General features: G+C 43.7%; 1 long non-coding RNA gene across 1 annotated transcript in view; it reads right to left on the reverse strand.

Moving 5' to 3' along the window:
- Positions 1-3,061: 3,061 nt before the first annotated feature.
- The window catches only part of LOC137210484 (uncharacterized), a 124,468-nt gene continuing 100,081 nt past the window's right edge, over positions 3,062-27,448 (reverse strand). The window contains exons 4-6 of the long non-coding RNA XR_010936570.1: positions 13,533-13,589; positions 4,352-5,605; positions 3,062-3,770 (exon numbers count right to left, since the gene is read on the reverse strand). This is a non-coding gene — a long non-coding RNA (uncharacterized lncRNA). The remainder of the gene's footprint in view (positions 3,771-4,351; positions 5,606-13,532; positions 13,590-27,448) is intronic.

Raw genomic sequence — 27,448 nt, forward strand, 5'->3', positions numbered from 1 at the left:
TGGCCTCCTCCAGCCACGTCCTTCCCAGGGGACCAAGGGGACATTCCACTGGCATCCTCAACTATCCCCTCCACACTGTGTTCTGGGTGCACCGGACTCCAGAATTCCCAGCCCAGGCAGCCTCTAACCCATCCGCTTGCCGGGCCTCCAGGACTTTTTACCTAGTCTGTCTTCCTTTGGGCAGACAGCACCACGGACACTCCCAGGCCTGAGGGGTGGCCAAGCGGCCACTGTATGGGAAAGGTTTCTGGACTGAGCTTGAACGTGAGACTAAGGATAGAAAGGGAAGGGGACGAGGAGCTCTCTATGTACGTTGACACTGGTCTGCAGGAAGCTGTGTAGTGTATGACGCCAGCTAGCCCTTCCTGCAGCTGCCAAACCTTCAGAAAAGTTTACCAAACTCATACATGCTTCCTGTGAGTGGAGTGCACGTGTATGTGTGTGTGTGTCATGCAGAAGTGGGGAACAAGCTTGCTTTCACGTTGGGGTCAGCACGGGGTAGGTAAGAACAGCACAAACAAAAAGTTAAGAGACTTAGAGGCTGAGGAAAGTTAGCCTCTTGGGCTTAGCAGAAATTGCACAGGTGCATGTGGATCTCCCTGGGCCAGGGAAGTATCTGAAGGTGGCTGACATTTTTGCACCAGGGTCTCCCGGGGGCAGGGGACCACGACTGACATTTGGGTTACGTGACCTGAGAACAAGTACTTATGCAAAGAGTCAGGGGACCCTCACAGCCAGGATGAGAACAAACCACTGTCTGGAGATAGTACAGACTCGCTGGCTAAAGCAGAGAACACGGACGGGCTGCAGACTGCTCTGGGGCAGGAATCCAGAGACAGGGTGGTCTATAGGGTGGGGAGGAGAAGAGAGGCAGAGGGGGAGCCTCGTCATGACACCGGTTTCCTTGGTTCGTCTCCCCTCACTAGAGCCTCTGCTTCTCGAAACAGATGCTGGGTCACACTTATCTCTCTGTTCTCAGGGCCTATTATGTGCCTGTCAGCAACAAGGCACTAATAAATGTTTGTTGAATAAACAAATTAATAGAAATGTTTTTGCATATAAAACATGATATGTTGCTTAAAAATTCAATTTGTGCTCAGCTTTGCAGACGCACATCAATAGTTGGTTATTTTAATTACGTTCAGCTCTTCCTGTGCAACATTTATGAAGTGGACTGTGGCAGTAACATAACTAAACTAATCAGCGTAGAAAGCTAAATAGGATTATCCAAGGTCGATTTTGACCCTCAATTATATGATATGGCGACCAATATTTGGGACAGATTAAGAGGCAGTGTGGTCCAGGGGGATGATCCACTCCCTTGGACAAACCTTCAAGGCTTGAATCCTTGCTCTGTCCCTCACCATCTGTGTGAATTTGGGCAAGAATCAAATTCTTCCTCTGCCATACGAGGGAAATAATATTTACTTCCTAGGACGTGCCATTTATGAGTGATGGCATGAGGATGTAAGTGGAATATTCAGTAGAATTACTTTAATTTCAGGTACTGCTATTCTTGAATGCAAATCTTTAATCATGGTGAACCTGAGGTGGAGACAGGTAAGTTGCTTCAGGCATCAGCTCCCAGCTCAGGATCCAAGTACCATGAATGACAGAACACCTGACTCTGCCTGGCTTTAATCCAAAGCCTGTGACCCAGCATTCATTGAGATTCAATATGAAATCTGATCCCAAGCACTGAAACAATATTTAATATCAGCCCATCGTGCCACTGAGTTCTGCTGTAATCTGGTTTCAGATTTGCTGAAGTTTTCTTTTCGATTTTATTAGCAACTATTTCAAATGAAATTGGCACCAGACAATTGGATTACTGAATTGTTGACTCTTATATCCTACTAGACAGTGAAAAGCAAATGTAATTTTCACCAGTTACATGTCAAGCCTTGGCCTAGAGAGACATAGTGGGAAAGGATCTGAATGGATGAGAAACCCAGATGCGGGCTCTTTCTCTGAGCATTGCTTATGTTCGTAAAACAGGACTCGAAAGGGTTAAGGAATCAGCTCCTTATTGCTTCCGCAATACATATTCATATTCACCAAACTTCGTTCCTTTAAGACAACATTTTAGCATGCCTTATCCTCCAAGTAATTCTTCAAGGAAAAGTAGATCAGATGAAGGGCATGGACGTTAGGGCCAGAGAGAACCAGATTTAATTCTTATTCCAGCATGATGGTGTTTCGTCTGAAGACAGAAATTACAAGACCTCCTGGCAAACTTGTTAAAAAATTAAAAGAAATGGTCATATACAGGAATGGGCCAATCATTCCCGATTCTCCCCTCTTTTTACAGATGGCAGCTCATCTATTCATTCATCTATCCGGCAGGTAATATTTTTGTCAGATCCTAAGGGGGCAGAATGTATTATTATTGTCAATTATTTGCTTTTTTGCCTTTGTCTGGGTCTTTGAATGTGAAAACACATGGGACAGACCTGAATTCAATCTGCAGCATTGAATAAAACAATGTAACTCACTGAGGTTTGGCCAGTGTTTGTTAACACATTAAATGCTGACTAATACACTATGTGCTTAGGGTAAAAGACTGAACAAGACAGACCCTGTTTCCAACTCATGGAGGTTATAATCTAAGGAGGAAGCTTTTAAACAGTAGTTATATGTGGACCTAGAGTCTGTCATACAGAGTGTCAGAAAGAGAAAAACAAATACCGTAGGCTAATGCATATACATGGAATCTAAAAAAAAAAAAAAATGGTACTGATGAACCTACTTGCAGGGCGGGAATAAAGAGGCAGACATAGAGAACGGACTTGAGGACATGGGGTGGGAGGGCGAAGCTGGGGTGAAGTGAGAGTAGCATCAACATATATACACTACCGAATGTAAAACAGTTGGCTGGTGGGAAGCGGCAGCATAGCACAGGGAGATCGGCTTGGTGCTTTGCGATGACCCAGAGGGGTGGGATGGGGGGTGGGAGGGAGTCTCAAGAGGGAGGGGATATGGGGACATGTGTATGCATATGGCTGATCTGCTTGGTTGTGCAACAGAAACTAACACAGTATTGTGAAGCAATTATACTCCAATAAAGATCTATTAAAAAAAAAGTAGTTATAATAAATTGTGCATAGTGATCCATGGTGGACGAGGGAGGGGCTATGGGAACGCGCAGCCGGAGACCACATCCTATTTATGGGGTCAGTGGCCACAGATCAGCCTACAGGCCTGGGCAGTTTCTTGGCTTTTTTTTTTTTTTTTTTTGCGGTACGCGGGCCTCTCACTGTTGTGGCCTCTCCCGTTGCGGAGCACAGGCTCTGGACGCGCAGGCTCAGCGGCCATGGATCACGGGCCCAGCTGCTCCGCGGCATGTGGGATCTTCCCAGACCGGGGCACGAACCCGTGTCCCCTGCATCGGCAGGCGGACTCTCAACCACTGCACCACCAGGGAAGCCCTCTTGGCTTTTTTAAGAGCTGGGATGTGGATCTCATGGAAGGTAAAAGAATGGCATCTCAAAGATGCACATGTCCTAGTCCCCCAGAATCTGTGGATACAGGTGTGATACAGCAAGAGGCTGTTAAGACGGCATTAAGATCGCTAATCAGCTCACCTTAAAATAAGGACATTATCCTGGATTGGGCGGGTGGGCCCAATGCAATCACAAGGGTCCTTTAAAGTGGAAAAGCAAGGCTCAAGGGTGATCCTCAGGGTCAGGAAGGGACTGGGAGCTGCTACTTGCTGGATCTGAAGATGAGGGAAGCAGTTCCAAGCCAAGGAATGCAGAAGCCTCTAGAAGCTGGAAAGGCAAGCGAACGGCGGATTCTCCCTCAGAGCTTCTAGAAGGAACGCAGCCTTGCCAACACCTTGATTTTAGGCCAGTAAGACCTATTTCAGACTTCCAACCCTCCAGAATCGTAAGATAATAAATTTGTGTTGCTTTAAGCCAATACGTTTGTGGTCATTTGTTCAAGCAACCACAGGAAACCAATACAGATCCAACTCTGTCTCCAGAGCCTTTGGTTCCTGGGGTGTTAACTTCCTGTCTCCTATCCCGTGTGCTCTAAGCCCCTCTAATCATTTTAACTCGCTTCAACACCAACCCCAGAGGCATCGGGGGAGCCACAGGGGGTCGAACCCATCAGCCCAGTGTCCGGTTTCTGGTAGCGTGGCCAGGGTAGAGGGCCACTGGGCATGGGAGGTGCAAGGGGCACTTGAGGGTCACCCAGTCCATCCCCTCATTTGACAGCTGGGTGACTAAGGTTCAAAGATGGGGAGAAACTTGCTTAAAGTTCAGAGCCAGAGGGAAGCTGGACGTCCAGGATGAGATGCTTCCCTCATAAACACAAGGCAAACCACATTCCTTCCCCAGGAGCTCACCAGTCATGGTGCCACGTGACAGTCACTATGACATGGCGGTCATCATGAAGAAGATGGAAGGTCTGGGGGAGGGGGAGAGTAGGGGGAGGTTTCAGACACTGCCTTCATCTGTCTGAAGGGCTGCATGAGGAGGATAAATTCCTTCGGAGCCTGGGAAAGATGGGGTGTGTGAAGGAGTTGCAGCAGAGGTGTGATGCACTGGATTCCACCGTCTTGCACTGGCCCCGGCGGCAGCATCCTTGCACCGGCTGGTACCAAGGTCCCTTCCAACCCTGAGCTCCCTGTCCGGGTGAACAGCGGTGCAGGACGGCTGTGCTCCCTGACAGCACCTGTAAAGCTCAGGGTGGGCTCTTCCCTACCTCTCCCCACCCTCCCTTTTGCCAAAACCAGCAGGAGCAGCTTTCGACTCTGTGCTTTGTCATCCCACTCTCTGTGCCTCTTCCCGCTCCGTTCCAGGCCGCTGGGAGATATATTTGTCTGACTTCAAAATGCCCCTAACAGCCAGCGGCTGTCGGGTGAAGGCACCACGCCAGGGCTGAGCTCATTTGCGAGCAGCCCTCTCTGAGGTTCAGACCTGGCTCGCCCAGCGCCGGCCAGAGCCTCCTGCGGCTGCCCGGCTGCCTGCTGCACCCGCCTCGCCCCTGCTGCCTGCCAGCCCCACCTTTCTCTTCTGTAGAAGAAAGACTCCCAGTGGCCCCATTACTGTGAGGCCGGGACAAACTCAGGTATCATCGTAGCTGGGCTCCAAAGGATCATCTCCGAGCCCCGGAAAAGCCTCAAAGCCGCTTCTGAGACCTCTGTGATGTTTCTGCCAGGGGGCAGGCAGCGTTAGGGCCCGGAGAGTTTCATCCCGAGGTTCAATGAGCGTACCCACCACCCTTCCCGGGCACCACCCCCAGCCTAATCTCCCTTTCCCCCAAATACCAGTAACACATTTAAGGTGTTTTCACTCACCTCTGGAAAACAACATTATGGCCTTATTATCCTACTTTTCTGTAAGAGAACTGTGTCTGGGCAGGGCGTGAAGGTGGGGTGCTGACGGGGAGGGAGGGGGTGATGACGGCACATTCACTGCTCCCCGGGGGGCCTCAGCAGATTTCCATAAAGCAGCCCCTCCGTTCTCACCCTCCCATTGAGGATTCAACTTGGAAAGAAGGTCACTGACCCTGGTTTAGATTTCATTGTGTCTGTTTGCTGTCTTACATTCGGGGCCTTTCCTGATGTGTAATTTTCCTTCTTCTCTTTCTATGTCACCTGCATGAGAGAAAGGAAGACAGAGGCAGAAGGAGGTCACAGCAAGACCCTTGTTCCTTCTTATTCCTAAACAAAGTCTCCGGTGGGAAGGGAGAGCTTTTCAGATTTATCAGTTGCTGCTGAAAAAAAAAGTCCTGATGGGTAGGGAGGGATGTGAATATGGTTCAGGAGCAAAAAAGAAAAAAAGGATTTTATTTTTCAGATATTTTGAGTAAAAAAAAAAATCAAACCAGGATTCTTGAAGGTTCATGTAAGACAGGAGGAGGGGGCTGAGGAAGTCACCTGAGACCTCGATATTTTACATTTTATTTAGACTTGACATTTTATTGTAGGACATTGTTCTTCTCAAGAACACTTATAATGTAAATAGCCATCTTTTCTACATCATTAAGGTCACACTGGGATGTGAGGGTTTCCATCCTCACCTAAGGCCTCAGTTTATACTGTTTCTTTAGTCTTACAGGGAAGACGGAGGTACAGAGGCTCCGCTGAGTGCCTTTGTACTGGGAATACTGGGTCACATGTCCTCAAGAACTCTCCACTTTCTAAATGAGGAAAGTGAGGCTCAGAGAGTTTAAATACCTTGCCTGGGTCTGCACGGTGAATGAGTGAATGAAGGAATGAATGAATGAAGTGTATCCAGGAGCAGTCTGAGTGTGCCAGGCGGTGCTTCCCCACCACTCACAGCTGCCCCGACACTGACGAGGCCCTGGCACCTCGAAGCCTCCCCTGCAGCTCCAGATTCACTTCTCTGACCGCCTTGTTCAGGACACTAACCCCAAGCAAAAGAGTTTACAAGTAAATTCTTGATTCTCTCGCCCCATCCATCCTCCAAGTCCAAAACTAGATCCCCCCACAGTGCTACGGTTATGTACTGCTGCGTAACAAACCACCCCAAAACCTGGTGCCTTAAAACAAGTATCATTTTGTTCTATCTTATCAACGTGCGGCTCGGGAATTTGGGCAGGACTCAGCTGAGGGATTCTTCTCTTCCACGTGGCTTTGACAGAGGTCACTGGGGGATTTTCAGTTGGCAGATGGGCGGTTCTGGAGGGTCCACTCACACGTCCAGTGCTCGATGGGCATAGTGGGAAGGCTGGATTTAACTGGACTTTCAACTGAAGTCTCCATATATGGCCTATGGAGCCAGCCGGGTGGTCTTAGGTAGTCAAACTTCTTACATGGCTGAAACTGTGTACTTCCTACATGCAAAACACGGAGTCTAATTACCTCTCCTTGAATATAGGCTGGTCTTAGTGCCTTGCTTCTAGTGAACAGAAGTGATGCTGTGTGACATTCAGGGGTAGGTTAGAAAAGGTGATAAAGTTTCCACCTTGCTCACTGTCTTAGGAAGGGCCTTGCAGTACTGGGCAGATACATACAGGCTAGGCAACCTGGAAGCTGCCATGCTGGAGGGAACAGGTGGAGAGACTACACAGAGTTAGAGATGCCCAAAGGGCCCAGGCTGCTCTTGTCCCCAGCTGTTCAAGTTTTCCCACCTCAGGCACCAGCACTATGAGTGAGAGATCCTTCAGATCACTCCAGCCCCCAGCCTTCAAGCCGCCAGCATGGCTGAGTGGAGACAAGCATTCTTCACTGTGTCCTGTATGAATTTCTGACCTTCAGAATCCGTGAGCATAGTATGTGGTTGCTTGACACCATGAAAATTTTGTGTAACTTGTTTTACAGCCAAAATAAGTGGGACAGTGACAACCTAGGGACCCGAGAGTGTGCATATGCTCCAGTTAAGAAGAGGGACACTTCCTGGTCTTTTATGACCCGATCTTGGACATCATAGTCACTTCTGCCGTACTCTATTGGTCAATGCAGTCACCAGATTCGAGGGAAGAGGAGCCAGGGCCTACCTCTTGATGGCACGGAGGTAACAATTTGCTGCAAGATTTTTAATATCTCCACAGCCAGTGTTCACCATCTCAATAAACGACAGCCGCTTCTACCCAGCAGTTTAAGCCAAAAACTTGGCCATCATTCTGCATCTCTCCTTCTCCCTTACCTCACACCCAATTCACCAGCAATGGGCAAATCTGGCTGAGTTTCCCTCCACAATATTTGTGAATCCATCCATGTCTCTCCCTGTCTCCTGCTGCCCTAGTCAAAGCCACCATCATCTCTTGCATGGGGTATGTCCAGTGCTTCCCAACAGACCCTCTGCTCAAAGTTCCTCTGTTATACTATCCATGCATCACCAGAGAGATCTTTTAAAAATATACAAATTGGGGCTTCCCTGGTGGCGCAGTGGTTGAGAGTCTTCCTGCCGGTGCGGGGGACACGGGTTCGTGCCCCAGTCTGGGAGGATCTCACATGCTGCGGAGCGGCTGGGCCCGTGAGCCATGGCCGCTGAGCCTACGCGTCCGGAGCCTGTGCTCCGCAATGGGAGAGGCCATGGCAGTGAGAGGCCTGCATACCGCAAAAATATATATATATAAATAAAAATATACAAATTGGATCCTGTCGTTGCCCTACTGAAAGCCCGTCAATATTTTCCACTGTAGTCAATGAGAACTTAATGATCCGCTCCTTGTTACATTTCCAATCCCACGTCAGGTCACCCTCCTCCTTCCATCTCCTTGGCTCATGCCAAGCTCTTTGCCACCCTAGGGCCATTCTATATGTTGTTCTCTTTGCCAGGAATCCTTTTTTTTTCCTAGGTTCTTTGTGTGTCTGGCTCCTTCTTTAGGTCATCGCTTAAATGTCACCATCTCAGTAAGACCTGCCCTGACCACACTAGCTAAGAATGTCAATCTCCCTTTCCCACAATCCTCTTGCTCAGCGTCTCGCTCTTGCTGTTGTTTACGTACGGGAGTTGAAATTTACACACTACAACTCAGAAATGCAAAACAATAGCTTAATTTTTTCTCTGTAGGAGATCTCAGTCTTCCCTAGAGTCCTCCTTATTCGGCTGTTGGAACCAGTAACGGTCGTAGGTGATGGGGAGAATATAAACTCACCCTCCTCCATTCTAAAACAGCTTATTTCAGGTAAGTTCAGCCTCTTTTGGGAAAATGCTCCATCCATTCTAAGTCCAAACTCTCTCTCAGAACGATCCCCTTCCCCTTTCCATTGTTCTCCTCTCTCCATCCATTTTCCCAGATACTGTCTAGGTACTCAGGGATGCTTTTGCCAGAACTGGGAGAAGGTGGTCTCTGTGTGCTTCATCTCCTGATGTTTCCACTGTAGTGTGGCCAGTTTGGTCTAATACTGGGTCACCAGTGTGCGTCCTAGTGTCCTCTGAAGTATGCCTAATCCTGTCTGGTTCTTTTGGATGTCAGGTGGGACAAGCTGCTAAAATCCCTGCCATTTCACTCTAGCTACGGTGATGCAGCTCTCTGTGGACTCTTTCTCCAGCTTCAAACCTCTGTGGGTCCACTGTCCACTCAGGACCTCAGGGACCAGCCCCTCCCCCAGTGTACTTGGGGACTTCTGGACTGCCTAAGGATGGGGGCTGGCAGCACCACCTTGGGGCCATCCATCAATGAGCCTCCCCCTGCTCCTGCTGCTCTACTGGCTCCACTTCACCATGAACATGCGAGAGAAGGTGGAGAAGAGGGGCACTAGCTGGACATCGTCACACCCGCTGTCACTCACATGGGGTTCTATTGCATTGCGCCATCTTGCTGCTGACTCAAGGCTCTGTGTGGGGAAGGTGCTTCTCAGAGACGAAGGCAGCATCTCCAGCCTGGATGGGAACCCTCCAGGTCTCTTTGCTTCCTCCTGCTATGAAGAGTAGTCCACTTCCTCCCCTTCTCAGGTGGGAACTTGCCTTGCCCGACATCTCCAGTCTCTTTATGTTTGGGGTGACTATTTTGGAAATCAAAAGCTCCATATGGAGTCCTTCTCCGCGTTCCTGCTTTCAGTCTCCTAACCCTCCCGAAAGCAGTGGATTCCTCTGGCTTAGGGTAAAGATGGTGTAAAAGGAAGCATTAAAAAAACGTACATGTGAAGGAGCATGTGTGAGAGTTTGTGAGTCTGCATGTGACTGGTGCCTGTGCGTGTGTCATCTGCGTGCATGTGTGTGTGTGTGTCATGTGTGTGCCCATGTGTGAACGTATAAACATGCACTTATGTGTATTGACTTATGGAGATACATAAAATTGTCCCTATTGTATCTACTTCAAGATACTTAACATGACTTGTTTGTTTATTGTCAGCTTTTCTCACTAGAATATAAGCTCCATAAAAGAAGAGACTTGCCTGTCTTGTTCATCACTGTATTCCCTGTGACCTAGCACAGTCCCTGACCCATAGCTGTTGCTCAGAAGCATTTGTTGAATGAATGAATGAATGAATGAATGAATTGGATCCATATGGCTTGAGATCCATTTAACTTATGATTTTACCCTTGTCACTAAGGTCTCTTAATTTCTGTAATGCTCAAGAATTGAGTAAGTTTATGAATGAAGAAAAGTACCAATATGTATTGATTATGTCCTGTACTGTGCTAAACATTAAGATGAAAATCTCCTTTAATCCTTGCAATTATCCTGTGAGACACGAAGCATTATCATTTCCATTGCACGTAGGGTAGATTGGGGCTCAGAGAAATGAAGTGACTTTTCCAAGGTTGAAAAGCCAAAAAGTGGCAAAGCTGCACTGGAATTCATATTCGTCCGACACTAGATCCGCTACATTACTTTGGGAAAAGAAGGCGGGGACAACGAGGCTGCCTGCTCACAGCGCTGTGAGGATCAAATAGGTAACGTGGGACTAGAACAACTCCTGGCACAGAATACACAGCTGACCCTTGAACAGTGGGGCATTAGTGGCTGACCCTCTGTACAGTCTAAATTTTGCATGTAATTTACAGCTGGCCTGCTGTATCCAGCAGTTCCATATCTGCGGATTCAACCAACCGCGGACCCTTTAGTACTAGAGGACTTACCTCTAGTAAATCTAGGATTGAAAACAATCCTCATATAAGTAGACCCACACAGTTCAAACCCGTGTTGTTCAAGGGGCAGCTGTACTACTCATATTAGCGGCCCTATTGTTTTATCTGTCTTCTTCATAGTTTCCATTTTCCTTTCAAGAGAAGAGGAATAAATAAATCCACATCTCGAGGCTAAAGGGCACTGGCAAACCACCTTTTTACCCTCTCCCCTTCCTTCTTTTCTCCTACTTTCTTCTTGACAGAAACAGGCAGAACCAGGTGAGAGCTTCACCTGCAGGTGTCACAGCTGAAATTGGAGGGGGTTATCTGACACTTTCAAAGGCTTATTTCAGGGGTGGAGAATGAGAAAAGCCGCACAGAAATTAAGGTCATAGTTGTGAAGATGATATTGCATGTCTTACTGGAAAGGAAGGATGGGACAGAGCCTCCGTAGCTGGGAGGGCTCCAAGTAGGATAGATGCAGGGCGGGTAGGGGAGGGCACTTAGGCTGTGCCTGTAAAGAGGCAGCAGAATCCAACATACATGGTGCCCAGAATGACTTTGGGGAGGGGTCTCCTACTCTCTAGAGGACCAGGGCACTAGATTCGGGCTGCTTTCTGTAGGAGTGAGGACTAACGCCATCGAGACCAGAGCCAGTGTTCAGAGCAGAGCTGGAAGTGAGAGTCAAGGAGACTGCAACCGAAAGCAATATCCAGAAAGAGGAAAGTCAGACCTTCGGTAGCAAGAAGGAAGTAGAGATGCAGTCAAGAGGGCTTCAAAGAGGAAGGTTAATGATGGGACCAGGCCAGCATCCCCACCCCTCACAGAGCCCCTGGGGCATTCTGTGAGCTGTATCTGTGGACCCTCTTCTAGGGGAAGGGGGGTGGCCTGATCTTCTCTCATCCTTTTCCATATTCTTAAACCAAATAAAGGTTTTACAATGACTTGTGTAAACTACAAGTACTATAAAACCACGGGAGATTGTTCATATTATAATCTTCATTGTCTCTCCAGAGTGGAAGAGGGAGAGAGGTAGGAACTCAGGAACAGGAGATGGTCTTGAGTTGTTAAAGACCATCTTTCCAGTCCCTTCAAAGAAAAGAATCCCATCTTTAGATTTGAGAAAAACTGACCTTTGGGAAGCAAGAACCATGAAAGTAGGCAGCTTGGGGTCCCACTATGGGGGGAGTCTCACATTATAGAAGCTGGAGAGTCACGGAATATCGGAGCTCAGAGGGACCTGAAAGATGGTCTGTGCCTGAAGTTTTCAAACCTTCTCCTGCAGAGCGCAGGATGCTGCAGAGCTGCCGGGAGGGGTGGCCGTGGAGTGTCTCTCAGCCCTTGTTCCTATTTCAACCTAAACACTGTTACTTTTATGCTCTTTGTGTTGGATTTCTGCATAAGGTTCTGCTGTTGCTGCAGGAAATGTGCAAAGCTCTGCTCTATTCTGATTCACCCAGTGCATCAGAGGAAGAAAGGAAGTCCTCGTGTGAGCAGAACACTCCCAGAGCACACAGCTAGTTTGGGGCAGACAAGGGACTTCAGCCTGGCACCCTTCCCTAGCGTCCAGAAGGGAACAAATGGGATGAGTTCCTTCCAGGAAGAATTTGTTTCCCCCCAAGGTATTTCCCGAGTTCCAGCAAGTGGCCTGGTAGGACCCAGCTGGCTGTCTCTCCACTGGATGCCATAACTGATAAACAGCCCTAGGACAGGACCAGGCTGCCTCAGGTGTTTATCATCTCAGCCAAGGAAGGCTTGACTAGGAGACAAAACACCTCTTCATACATTTGCATCAAAATGCTCTGCAACCTTTGACTCCAGCACTGCCTGTGTTAGCCCAAGAGTTCTATTATCAACTCTATAAATCTGGCAGTGGCATTTGCACATGCCTCCGTAGGCTCTATAACATTCCTAGGCTGTCACAACATTCAGAGAGGTGAGGCAGGAACAACATGCCACTGGGGTGAGAGGTGAGCCTCTTCACACCTATGCTGATGAACCAGTGGGTGCAGCTTGGGTGAGGGAGGTGCACCGGTTACCGATCACAGGCAAGAAGTTAGGCACTGCCCTAGGCACCCTGCGTGAACATCATTCGATCCTCATGACAGCCTGAGAAGTGAGTATCTATTGGTTAGAATGGGCTAGGCTCAGATCAAAACTACAATGAGGTATGACCTCACACCGGTCAGAATGGCGATCATCAAACAGTCTACAAGTAATAAATGCTGGAGACGGTGTGGAGAAAAGGGAACCCTCCTACACTGCTGGTGGGAATGTAAATGTGTGCAGCTGCTGTAGAGCACAGTATGGAGGTTCATCAAAAAACTAAAAATAGGGGCTTCCCTGGTGGCGCAGTGGTTGAGAGTCCGCCTGCTGATGCAGGGGACACGGGTTCGTGCCCCGGTCCGGGAGGATCCCACATGCCGCGGAGCGGCTGCGTCCGTGAGCCACGGCCGCCGAGCCTGCGCGTCAGGAGCCTGTGCTCCGCAACGGGAGAGGCCACAACAGTGAGAGGCCCGCGTACCGCAAAAAACAAACAAACAAACAAAAACTAAAAATAGAGCTCCCATATGATCCAGCAACCCCACCTGGGCATATTCTGGAGAAAACTCTAGTTCAAAAAGATACATGCACCCCTGTGTTCATAACAGCACTATTGACAATAGCCAAGACATGGAAGCAACTTAAATGTCCATCGACAGATGAATGGATAAAGAAGGTGTGGTACATTTATAAAATGGAATATTACTCAGCCACAAAAAGGAATGAAATAATGCCATTTGCAGCAACATGGATGGAGCTAGAGATTATCATATTAAGTGAAGTAAGTCAGACAAATATCATATGATATCACTTATATGTGGAATCTAAAAAAAGTGATACAAATGAACTTATTTACAAACCAGAAATAGGCTCACAGACTTAGAAAATAAACTATAGTTACCAAAGGGAAAAGGGGCGGGGGAGGGATAAATTAGGAGTTTGAGATTAACAGATACACACTACTATATACAAAATAGATAAATAACAAGAACTTACTGTATAGCACAGGGAACTATATTCAATATCTTGTAATAACCTATAATGGGAAAGAATCTGAAAAAGAATATATAACAATATATAAATATCATTTTATATATATATACACACATATATATAACTGTATCACTTTGTGTACACCTGAAACTAACACATTGTATTATAAATCAACTATACTTCAATAAAAAATTTTTAATTAAAAAAAATTTTAATTAAAAAAAAAAAGAACGGGTTAGGCTCTGTGATAGTAATGCATAAACCTTGGAATCTCAGTGGCTGCACATAATGAAAGTTTACAAGTCACGCAAACCCAGACTGGGTTGTGAAATGGATGCATTACAGGGTCTTCTTTCTCTTGGCCAGGTCTCTCCTGCTATATCTAAAATCAAGTTCATCCCGCTACCTCTAGGATTGATCCTTTTCTACTAATTTATGGTCTAGACCACACAAGACATTCACAGCTTTCCTATTAATGAAACCTATACCTTATTTCTTGGGAAATAATACAATGGCCTCATGATGCCAGGGGAAAGGCAGCCCCTTCCTGCCCAGACTTAGATTAAAAAGCACTCATTGTGCATGAAATTAAAGAGTATCACACTGGAATTCCTTCTTTTTATTACCTAGGAAATGAAATTTAGAAGTCTCATTTCACCCCAACACAAATATAGCTGTTTCATGAAAAATGACAATACTGATTTCATTCATGACATAATTAACGGGGTGAGAAACAAACACTTAAAACCCAAATATGGGGTTTAGTAGGCTTGGTAAAACTTTTATGATTAGCTATAAACAATCAGATTTAATGAAGCAATACATCTGCTCATACAAAGTATAAATGATTATTAGAGTTGCAGACAAAACATTCCTACTCACAGAAGACCTAATGGAATGAAAACAGTAATTACAATGCCAAAAATATTGTTAAGTGTTAAAATTGACACCGGGAAAATGAAACACTTTGCTTAATTTCTGATAACGTTACATGTTGAGACATGACATGTCTGGCATTTCAATTGACACAAAACCTTGTTTTTTAGTTCAAACACATTTCAGACTTTCACACTCTGCTTTGCAATATGATTTCCCAAAGTTTGGCCTCGCTCCCTCAGATTGCAGGGTGCCGTGGGTCCAAGTTATATTTCCTTTCTTCTTGTACATTACCTAAACTCAAGAGTTTTGTTTTGTTGCTGTTTTCCCTTTTAAATGCAAGTCAAATTCTGTGATCTGGAATACCACTGCTTGCAAATGTCAGCTCCCCTCCCAAGAGAAGCAGCACGTGTGTGGACAAAATGTATAACTCAGGTCCCACAGAGATCCAGGAACCATATTCTACCTCTGCTTATATGACATCTGATACTATAGATAAGCAAGATGTAAAGTGGGGACCATTTTGCATTTTGTCTGATGTCTCTGAACGAGCAAAATATTGCCTAGAAACGGTTTACAATTTCTATTTGAATATATTCCCTGTAATATATGCAGGTTTCTACAAACAAAAGGAACCCCACACATTTCAGCAGGCCGACAGTCTGAAAGCGCCCTCTCCTCAGAGCGCTGAAATCAGCACCATTTGAACAAAGCAGCCTGTCCTTTTAAGAAAAATCCCTCTATAGAAATGCTATAATTTCCCTGTTACAAAGGAGCCTTTTTCAGAGCACGTAAAGTGCCAGTTTGTTCAGTGTGACCTCTGCTTTCATTCTATCAAGGTTGTATCTGATTACAATTTAAGACAGATGAAGGGGATGCCTTTCGAGGCAAAGAAGAAAAAAAGTTTTAGTCTTGGGTCACTTGCAAAAGTGGTTCATCACTTTTATTGGCAACGTTTTCAATAACATTTTGGGGGTGGTTCTCCTATGTCAGTCTGAAAAGATGTCTGGGATACATTTTCAGGGCTTTGATGTGCTTATTGGGAGTTGACCCACATGGGAAATGCCGTGCTGCTGCTTTCTTTCCGGAAAGCAAGGTGGCTGAACTGGAGAGGGTCTCAGCGGACATCACATCTGCATGGGGCCTCCTTGTGTGTCGGGCCATTCGGTTGCCTAAGCCTGCACTGGCCCACAGTCCAAATCCTACAGGAGCTGATGTGACTTCAGAAGGAGCTCTGTGAACTGTGAAGAACAGTGCAGACGTTCTTTGTGTATTACTGGAGACAGAAAACCATGGCGGTAAAGAGTCCAAAAGAGCTGGGTCTTAAAGCCTGGCTCTACTACTTACTGATTCTTGCAAACATTCTATATTATTCATATAATTTGGGCTAATCAGCTCCCTGAGCCTCAGTCCCATCCTCTACCTCACAGGGTTATCAAGAGTTAAATGAGATAATGTCCATCATTCTCTGGGCACAGTGCCCAGAACATAGTAAGTGTTCAAGAAATGTCAGATGTGATTATTTTTCGTAGTTCCGGTACTTTGAAGAAGAGATAAAGCCCTGGGAAATCTTGCCCTTCCTGAAAACCGTGGGAGGGAACACAGTTGAGTGTAATAAAAGTGGCACAGACATTGGAGTTAGACTTGTATCCTGTCCCCCGTCTGAGACCTTGGCTTTATCTTCCTGTCATCGAGTTTCCCAAGTATAGAAACAAAGATACTTTCTACTTCGTAGTTCCTGGCCTATGGGATAGGCCCATACATGTTTTATGAATGCAGGGATGAGATAACAAATGGAAAGCACTTTGTACGTAGCAGATGCTTTAAAAATGTCACACTGTATTTACGGGTTGGATTATCTCCGCCTCGACGGGTAAACTGTGCTCCTTTCAGTGCTACCTTTGAAAGTACATCCAGCCCCACCATATGCCTTTGTCCAAACCTCAGCCCCTACTGGGAGCAGCCAACTCCTCCCTAAGGTCCCTACAGCCACTCAGACTGCCATCTGTCCCCTGCCCAGCAGTCTGGAGGGATCTTTCCAAAAATATGGAGTAAATCATGATGCCCCCTGCTTGGACCCTCCAGTAATTCCTGTTGCTGTCAGAGTGAATCCACCATCCCCACCCGGGCCCCTCCCGGCTGCCCATCTAGCCTCACCTGCTGGGGCTCTGCCCTTCACTCTTCCCACCTGGCAACGCTCTTGTCCTTCTGTTCCTCTAACACAGCAAGGACTTGGCTGTGCCCTCTGCCTGGACTTTTCTTCACCCAGATTTTTCCTGGCTCCTCTGTCTCTTCATTCATGTTTCGGTTCACATGTCTTCCCTCCAAGAGGCCCCTTGACCACCTAGTTTCCCCTCCAGCCCAATCACCTCTTGACCATGAGCACTTTACTGTCTCCCTGGCAGCTCTCGCTCCCAAACATTCTCTTTTTTTTTTTTTTTTAATCATTTTTCCTATCTCTCTCCCCGACTGAATTAAACCTGAGATCAGGTGTTTTGTATGTTATCGGTCACCCTTGTATCACCAGAGCCTAGGACATGTGCTGGCATAGAGTAGGTGCCAATCAATGTTGGCTTAATGAATATTGATCGCTCACTGTGTGCTGGGCACCAGTTAAAGTGTCCGGGATTCAGAGAGATGAATGGCTGTTTTGTTCTCAAAACAGATAAATATTGCAAGAGAGATAAGCTTAGGATATTATGGGAGAACAAAGGATAGACAAAGACATCCATATATTGAATAAAATGGGGTGATGATGGGGGTGGCAGAATCTTCCCAGGGTGGCCAAAAGCACCTGAATCTCGAAGACCATGTACTAAATTGTAATGTCCCCCCAGCCAAACTGCTGTACCAAATGGATTACATATGAAACGGCTTTGTAAACAAATTTTTGCTCTTAATGTTGTTGCTAGTAACCTTTGTCTAAGGCTGTACATTGGCCCTTGTTCCTCTGAGCCTCTAATTTCAGGATGGTCTGTTTCTTTTCTCTACCCATGCAAAGAAAACCCCAAACCTTCAAACTCTAACCTCAAGCCTGAGACCATGGGTAGTGGGTTTAGAAGAATGGAGAAGCCGGCTGTGGGCAGAGCCTTGGAAAATAGCTGCTTCTGCAAAGAAGGATGACTCCCATTGTCAGACCGGCCCCTCACAGTGTTGTCAGGGGAGAGGCTGGCGAGAGGCTCTCACAGAAAAACACAAGAAGAATTGCTGTTAAAAATATTGTGACAAGTTATATGAAGCACTGAGGGATATTCCTGAGTTTCTCAAGAGCGAGGAAATCGTTCCCACAGTCATAAAAGTGCCTCGGCAAGCAAGGACAGTAAATGTAATAAAAGGGGGGAAATGTTGTCTGAGCTCATAAAGGAGGAGCGTGATTGTGTAGTTACAGACCTTCATAAACTCCTTCAACACAGTAAAGGGAGAGAAACTGGGTCAGCAGACGATGCCTCCATCACGCTTGCTAACCTGGACAAGCTGGGCCAGTGGAAAAACAATGGGACCATGTCATTATTCTAGTGAATAAAGGCAGGGCCTCGGGGGAGTGACTTGTCATTTTAGAGTCAGCACAAGACATATTCCAAAAGTAGAAAACTTACTGGACTAGGGATCCGGAGACCCGGGCTCTGGACCTGTTTTTTTTCTGAGCTATTGTGTGGCTTAAAATAGTCACTCAATATACTAGTCAGGGTAATTAACTCCAGATGCTGTAACAAACAAATCCATACTCTTAGCATACTAACACATTAAACATGCATTTCCCTATGATATCATCATGCAATGTGGGTTAACAGAGGGCTTTGCTCGACATGGTCATTCAGGGGCCCAGGCTGATGGACATACTACCATTTTTAAGCACATGATTCTCAAGATCACCCTGGTATTAACCTCTAACCTGCCAGTGGGAAAGAGAGAAAGGGTGTTGAGGACCACAAAGGATATTAGGAATCTTGGGACTTACAAACTAAAATTACAAATTCTCTCTTTCTCCTGATGTACGATGGTGGAGCAGCAACAGAAATTCCACAGTAAAGTCTCACATTCGCAAAAGAAGGCACATAATAGTCACGGATTCATAGCAATGTGGGAATCCTGTAGTGCAGACACTGTGAGCCTCCTTGTTTTAGGACAGGGGGAGGCTCCCTAGACTTCTGTTCTGCTCTTTGGGCAGAATCATGATGTCCACTTTTCCCAGTGGTCCAGGCTTTACCCCCGAGGGAGATTTTTCTTTGCTCATTCTCTTCCATGACCACTTCTGATGTGTGTTGGGGAGAAGCTCTTCTTGGGAACTGTAAGTTTCTGGAGCCTGATCTTTCCTTACGGAAGGTTGGAGGACAAAGTGTTGTTTTAAGTATTAAATCATCAAGGATCTTTTTAGTCTGAAATTACGGGTTCCTTGGTAATACAATCCTCCCCAAACCTTAGTAGACATCTGATGTTTTTGCTTCCAGTCAGTTCGAAGAGCCAGTAATGATACTCAAACATCTTTCCTGGATATATTTTTCAAATCTACTTTATTTCTTTGCTTCCCCATCCCTATGCCCTTCTCTCTCAACTTCATGGTACATGAGGCTGTCAAGGTTAAATGGGAAGACCACATTTTTTTTTTTTTTTTTTTTGCAGTACGCGGGCCTCCCACTGTTGTGGCCTCTCCTGTTGTGGAGCACAGGCTCCGGATGCGCAGGCTCAGCGGCCATGGCTCACGGGCCCAGCCGCTCCGCGGCATGTGGGATCTTCCCAGACCGGGGCACGAACCCGCGTCCCCTGCATCGGCAGGCGGACTCTCAACCACTGCGCCACCAGGGAAGCCCGGAAGACCACATTTTTAATCTGATCTTTGTTGCAAGGTTTGTTTGCTTGTTTATTTAGACAAAAGGCTTTCTAATTCTTATTTTCTACCATCTGGAGTCTAGAATCAGTCAGCTTTACTGATCCTCAAGGTCCCACATTTCTGGACTCTCTCTATTCCCTTTTATTCTTGCTTAGAAACCACCTAATGGTCCCCTGGGTGCGTCTTGCAATGCCTTGTCAAACAGCCAACATTTGCCAAGCACTTCCAACATTCAGTTTTCCACCAGAGATGAGACCATTACTATTTTCAGATCTAACCCACATCAAATGTCCTGTTTCTTGGATCCATCCCTGTACCAAATACGAAAAGAGTTGTGGTTTGTCTAAGGAAAAGAGAAATCCCTCCAGGTATTCTGAGCAGGAATGGATTTAATACAGGCAGTGAGAATTTTGCCCAGTCCTTGTAAATGCTAGGGATGAAAGGTCATGAAATCCACTGCACCCTCATCCCAACCTTCAGAGGGGAGAGGCAGATGTTAACTTGCAATTGTATTTATTTGTTTAATGTTATGATGCATGTTATATAAAAAGAAGTTCTGGGGTACTCTGAGAGGGTACAGCTGGGTGAACTAGTGTAATATGGGGCATAAGGAATAGACTCCTCTTAATTCCTTTGTTTAGGCTTCAGTAGCATGAGAGGGACGAGCATTCCACATTTCCCTGACATGAGGGTATTGTGAAGACTGGCTCTTGTAAGCCACACTGATTAGATGCTGGGTAGCAAAAATTCATAGCATTCTGATTGAAGTACAGTGTCTAGATTCAAAACTAATAGGTAGAATGCTTTCTACTCCATTACTTCCAAGATACAAGCTGAACTCTTGAGCACATGGCACGTGAGGGCGCTCAGGCTCTGACTTCCTACCTCGTATCTTGCCTCTGGTTGGACACCACTTCATATTCTGTACCTATAATACAAACTTCATCTTCATCCTATGAACTTGGCATATTTCCTCACTCCTCCTTGGTAGGCTGTGTCCTTGATTCAGAATGCCCTCACCTTAAGTGCTCCCCTAATCTGAAGAGACACTTAAAAATATTTCAAACTAAATTAAATTGAAAATAACATGAATCAAAAATCATTTGATGTAGTAAAAGCAGTACTGTAAGATGAATTTATAGCAATATATGCGTATATTAAAAAAGAAGAAAGATCTAAAATCAATAAAATTAGAAAAAGAAGAGCTGTTTAAGCTTAAAGCAGAAGAAAAGAAGTAATAAAATTAGGAACAGAAACTGAAGAACTTGAAAGCAAAAAAAAAAAACAAAAAACAATAGAAATAGCTGGTTCTGTGAAAAGATTCTAAAAACTGATAAACCTCTAGCCTGGTTAATCAAGAGAAAAAGAGAAAGAGAGAGAAGACACAAATTACAGTATCAGAAATTATGCCATCACTACTGCTCTCATGCACATTAAAGGATAAAAAGGAATACTATGAATAATTCTCTTTGATGACTGATGAAATAGGTCAATTTATTTAAAAAGATATAAACTACTAAAACTCATACAAAGAGAAATGGATAGGTTTATATCTATTAGAGAATTTTAATCAATAATTAATAACCTTCCATAAAAGATGACACCAAGGTCAGATGGTTTCACTGGTAAACTCTACAAACATTTAAGAAAGAAATGAAACCAATTCTCCATAATCTCGTCCAGAAAATAGAATCAGAGAGAATACTTTGTAACTCAGTCTCTGAAACCAACATTACCCTAATACCCAATTCAAAGAATTATAACAAAAGAAAGTTGTAGATCAACATCTTTCATGAACATCAATGTAAAAATCTTCAACAAAATATTACCAAATCAAATTCAAGAATGTATAAACAGAACTATACACCATGACCAAGTGGAATTTATTCTAGATATACAAGGCTGGTTTTACATTTCAAAAACAATCGATGCAAATCACCATATGAACAGGCTAAAAAAACGAAAACTCATACGATCAAATCAATTTATGCAGGAAAAGCTTTTGACAATACCCATTCCTGATAAAAACTCTCAGCAAACTAGAAAGAAGGGACAACTTCCCCATCTTGATAAAAAAAAAAATCTATAAAACACACACAGTTAACACCAAACTTAATGGAGTGAAATGAGGTGCTTTCCCTCTAAAATCAGGAACAAGGCAAGGATATCCTCTTTTCAACATCACATTAGAAGTCTTAACAGTGGAATAAGATGCACACACACACACACACACATACACACACACACACACACACACATATACACACACACACAGAAGACCCTAAGAAGGAAACAGAAGTTATACAGATTGGAAAGAAAGAAATAAAATTTTTTTTGTTCACAGATGACACATTTCCTATATCAAAAATTCTAAAGAATAGCCAAAATTTTTCTGGAAATAATAAGTGATTATAGCAAGATTAATATAAAAAGTGAAGCGTTTTCCTTTATACCAACATTGAACAATTGGAATTAAAAATTGAAAATTAGTATCTTTTACAGTAGCACCCCCAAAATGAAATAATTAGGTATAAAACTAATAAAATAAGTATAGGACCTGTATGTGGAAAACTACAAAACTCTGATGAAAGAAATCAAAGAAGATCTAAATAAATGGAGATATAGTCCATGTTCTCAAATTGATAGACCCAATATTACTAAGAAATCAATTCTTTACAACTTATTCTATAAATTATTGCAACCTAATGAAAATCCCAGGAAGGTATTTTTTATATCTCAACAAAATAATTCTCAAGTTTATATGGAAAAGCACAAGGTCAAGAATAGTCACCACAATACTGAAGAAAAAGAACAAAGTTGGAGCACTAACAATATCTAATTTCAAGGCAAACTATAAAAGCTACAGTAATCAAACAGCACAGTATTGGTGAAAGAACAGACACATCAATCAATAGAACAGAATGAAGTCCAGAAATGAACCAACACAAATACAGTATTTGGTCTTTGTCAAAGGAGCAAGGGCAATTCAATGGAGAAAGAAAGGCCATTTTAATAAATGGTGCTGGAAAAATTGGGTGTCCACATGCAAATAATAATTATAGTAACCTAGACACATGCCTTACATTTTTCACAAAAAATAAACTCAAAATGGACCAAAGAACTACATGTAAATGCAAAACTATAAAACTTTTAGAAGAAAACATAGGAGAGAATCTACATTTGCTTCTGCTCTGTGGAAGATACTGTTAAGATGTTGAAAAGTCAAGCCACAGGAGGAAGAAAATACTTAGAAAGCACATACCTAGTAAAGGGCTTGTATCCAAAGCATTCCAAAAACTCTTAAACCTCAACAATATAAAAGCAACAACTTAATTGTAGAACGGGCAAACAACTCAGTATCTAAGAAACAAACAACCCAATTAAAAGATGGGCAAAGTACTTGAGATGACATTTCTACAAAGAAGGCATACAAATGGCCAACAAGCACTAATAATTAGGGAAATGCAAATCAAAATCACAATGACATACCACCTCACACTCATTAGAATGGTTACTGTTAACAAAATAGAAAATAACAAGTATTGGTAAGGATGTGGAAAAATTGGAACCCTTGTGCATAGCTGGTGGGCATGTAAAATGGTACAGCCACTACAGAAAACAGGATGTTTCCTCAAAAAATTAAACACAGAATTACCATACTATGATCCAGCAATTCCACTTCAGCAAGCCCAAAAGAATTGAAAGCAAAGACTTGAAGAGATATTTATGCCCCATGTTCATAGCAGTATTATTTTTAATCACCAAAAGTGGAAGCAAACCAAATTTCTATTGATGGATGGATGGATAAATGAACTGAGACACATACATACAATGGAATATTATTCAGCCTTAAAGAGGGAGGAAATTATGAGACATGTTACAATATGGATGAACCTTAAAGACATTATGCTAAGTGAAATAAGCTAGACGCAAGAGGACAGCTAAAATAGTCAAATTCATAGAGACAGAAAGTAGATTGGTGGTTGCCAGAGGCTATGGGAAGGAGGGAACTGGAAATTATTGTTAAATGGGTACAGAGTTTTAGTTTCAGAAGATGAAAAGTGTTTTGGAGATAGATCTTGGTGATGTTTGCACATGAATATGAATGTACACTTAAAATGGTTAAAAAGCTAAATTTCCTGTTATGTATATTTTACCACAATTTTAAAACATGGACAAAAAAATCTGAACAGATACCTCACCGAAGAAGATATATAGAAGGCAAATAAATATGTGGAAAGATGCACATCATTTGACTTCAGGGAATCACAAATTCAACCAACAATAAGAGACTACTCACACCCATTAAGTGGTTAAAGTCCAAAAAAACTGGCAATACCAATTTCTGGCAACAAGCATACCTACCACCCAGATCGTGGTTGCTAATATCATTCTCCAATAAAAGGAACCAGGATTCCTTAGAGAAACAGATGATTCTAAGACTGGGTCATGAAATATACAAGATGAGCCTTGTAATGCTGGAAAGTTAGGAAGTGTTAAAAAAATAAAGTCACAGTGACGGAGAGGCATCTATCAAAGGGATGCAGGAGCCAACTGAAAGAATTCCCGACTCCCAGTGGCCAGAGCTGGAACACTTCAAGCAAGACATTAAATGCTACTGGATTATAACCTAAAGTATAAAGTAAATATTCATGGGTCCATCCTGTTATGAATAAATGGTTCAATAAATAAATAAATGGGGGAGAATAGACAATTCTTCAGTGCAGAAGAATTCCAAATAATTTGTGTAGATACTCTGCCCTCAAGGAATTAGAGGGTAGCATCCCACTCCTTAAGCGTGGGCTGTGCTTAAAAGTACAATAAGGAAAAGGGGGAAGAAAAAAGTAACTGTGGTGGAGAAAGCTGACAAACACTGTCTCAGCCAGGTGATCGAGGCAACACCAGCCGTGGTAAGTCATGTTGATGGTATGTACCCTTGGTACAGTGTGAGGAAAATGGCACTTTTCCTCTGTGGTCTTCCTCTCAAAAGCCCATCACCCCAATCTAATCATGAGGAAACTCTCAGACAAATTCCAGTTAAAGGACATTCTACAAAATACATGACCAGTACTCATCAAAAACAAGGAACATCCAAGAAACTGTCAGTCAAGGAGAGCCTGAGGAGACAAGATGACTAAATGTGGGACTTCCCTGGTGGCACAGTGGTTGGGAATCCACCTGCCAATGCAGGGGACATGGGTTCGAGCCCTGGTCCGGGGAGATCCCACATGCCGCAGAGCAACTAAGCTCGCGAGCCACAATTACTGAGCCCGCGTGCCACAACTACTGAAGCCGCGCACCTAGAGCCTGTGCTCTGCAACAAGAGAAGCCACTGCAGTGAGAAGCCTACACACTGCAACAAAGAGTAGCCCCTGCTCACTGCAACTAGAGAAAGCCCGCGCACAGCAACGAAGACCCAAAGCAGCCAAAAAATTAATTAATTAATTAATTAAAAAAAAAAAAATGACTAAACGTAACGTGGGGTCTTGCTTGGGATCCTGGAGAGAAAAAGGTCATTAGGTAAAAACTAAGGAAATATGAATACAATATGGACTTTAGTTAGTGATAATGTAACAATGGTTTAATTGTAACAAATGTACTATGCTAATGTGACATATAAATAAAAGGGAAAATCAAGTGTGGGGTACATGGAAATTCTATGTATTATCTTCACAATTTTTCTATTAATTTAAAACTGTTCTAAATTTAAAAGTTTAAAAAGTGAAAAAGATCGTTATGTTTGAAAAATTACATGACAAAGTTGAAGACAATCAAATTATTGAAATAAAAAATTATAAATATTTTCATCAACATCTGAAATATGTAAAGAATTTTTTTAATTGTTAAGGAAACGAAGAAGAATAGGAAAATGCGCAAAGTCACAGAAGAAACACATACGGCCAATAAACACGTGAAAAAATATTTAATTTATCCAATTACTAGAGACAGTCAAATGAAAATAAGTTAACATTTTTTACCTCTCAGTTTGGCAAAGATTAAAGATTGAGAATCCTGGGCTGGGAAGATGTGTGGAAATAGGCACTTTCATATGTTATTGATGGGAGATGAATTGGTAAAGACATTTTTAAAACAAATTTGACTACAGCTATCAAAATTTTAAATGTACCTTTGGCCCAAGAGTTCTACTTCTCTGAAAACATCTTAAATAAAGATTCATTCTTAGGCACAAATATGTTAACTCTAGAATATTAACTGGAAATCTATTTTTGACACTGAAAAGTGCAGACAACCTGAAAGCCCATGAGAAGGGAAGTGGTTAAAACAATTCATGGCGTGTCCAGGAAAATCTCTTCATCTACTCGAAAAGAGTCAGGCACTACATGGAATTATTGCTAAGAAATATTTTAAGTGAAAACAGGAATTTTCAGAACCATGCTTACATTATTATCTCCTGGATATATATATACAGATTTGTGTGTGTGTTTAAGGGCTTAGAAAAGAACTAGAAAACCATGAAGTAATACGTTGAATCTGTTCCTTTTGGGGAGGAGAAAGGGTAAAGGAGACTTTCTTTTTTTGTTTGTTCGAAATATTAACGTTTCTTTCTTTATTGAGATATAATTGACCTATAACATTATGTTAGCTTCAGGTGTAAGACATGATGATTTGATATTTGTATATATTGCAAAATGATCACAATAATAAGTCTAGGTAACATCCAGCACCATATAATTAACAGTTGTTTTTCTGGTGGTGAGAACTTTTAAGATCTACTCTCTTAGCAATTTTCAAATATACAGTAGAGCCTCATGAACTATAGTCACCATGCTGTACTTATTTATTCCCCAGGACTTAAGTTTGTACCTCCAACCCCCGCCTCTGGCAACGACCAATCCGCTCCAGGTAGCTATGAGTTTGTTTAGATTCCACATATAAGTGAAAGCAGACAGTCTACCTCTGTCTGACTTATTTCACCCAGCCTAAGGTCTTCAAGGTCCATCCATGCTGTTGTGAATGGCAAGATTTCCTTCTTTCCTATAACTTAATAATATTCCACTCTATATACAGCTGACCCTCGAACAACATGGGTTTGAAGTGTGCAGGTCCAGTGTTACGTGGATGGTTTTCAATAGTAAATACTACAGTACTACACAATTCGTGCTTGGTTAAATCCTTGGATGTGGACCTGAGGACACAGAGGGCAGGCTGTAAAGTTCTACACAGATTTTCCGTTGTGTGGAGGGTCGGCACCTCTAACCCCTGAGCTGTTCAAGAGTCAACTGTATAGGGCTCTCCTGGTGGTGCAGTGGTTGGGAATCCGCCTGCCAATGCAAGGGACACGAGTTCGAGCCCTGGTCCAGGAAGATCCCACATGCCACGGAGCAACTAAGCCCGTGCACCACAACTACTGAGCCTGCGCTCTAGAGCAAGCGAGCCACAACTACTGAGTCCGCGTGCCACAACTACTGAAGCCCACACGCCTAGAGCCTGTGCTCTGCAACAAGAGAAGCCACCGCAATGAGAAGCCCATGCACCGCAGCGAAGAGTAGCCCCCACTCACTGCAACTAGAGAAAGCCCACGTGCAGCAACAAAGACCCAACACAGCCAAAAATAAAAAATAGATATATAAATAAATTTATTTTTAAAAAGTCAACTGTATATATCACATTTTCTTTACCCATTCATCCATTGATGGACACTTAGGTTGCTTCCATGTCTTGGCCATTGTAGATAATGCTACAATAAACATGGGGGTGCATACACCTTTCTGAGTTAGTGTTTTCATTGCCTTTGGATAAATAGCCAGAAGTAGGATTGCTGGGTCATATATGGTAGAAGTACCCAGGAGTATATGTAGGCTCCCTAGGTTCTGAGAACCTGTGGAGTTGGGATGAATATAGGAAGGGGTTAGATTGATGTGTCAATGTTTAGTGCCCAAAGATGACCGCCATCTTTCCAGCCATGGCCAAACAGACTAGGTTTGTTGACAAGTCATGTGACCCCTCAGGGACTTTGTAAAATGAGGTGGGTGGACAGGAGCAGTGGCTTCACCACTTTTGTTCACTGCAAAGCACTTTCTTAGATGTTTGCTTAAGAGGCTACTGAACAAAAGGGAATTAAAGCATAGCTTTCCTTAGAGTGCGGGGCCCTTGAGTAGACTTGGTGGTTTTTCTTGTGATTCTCAAAGCACACCTAAAGTTTCTGGACCAGAATGTGTCAATATTCCTTTGGAACATTGAGAAATTTAGAATC

Source organism: Pseudorca crassidens, chromosome 17, assembly GCF_039906515.1.
Source record: "Pseudorca crassidens isolate mPseCra1 chromosome 17, mPseCra1.hap1, whole genome shotgun sequence".
Taxonomy (NCBI): Eukaryota; Metazoa; Chordata; class Mammalia; order Artiodactyla; family Delphinidae; genus Pseudorca; species Pseudorca crassidens.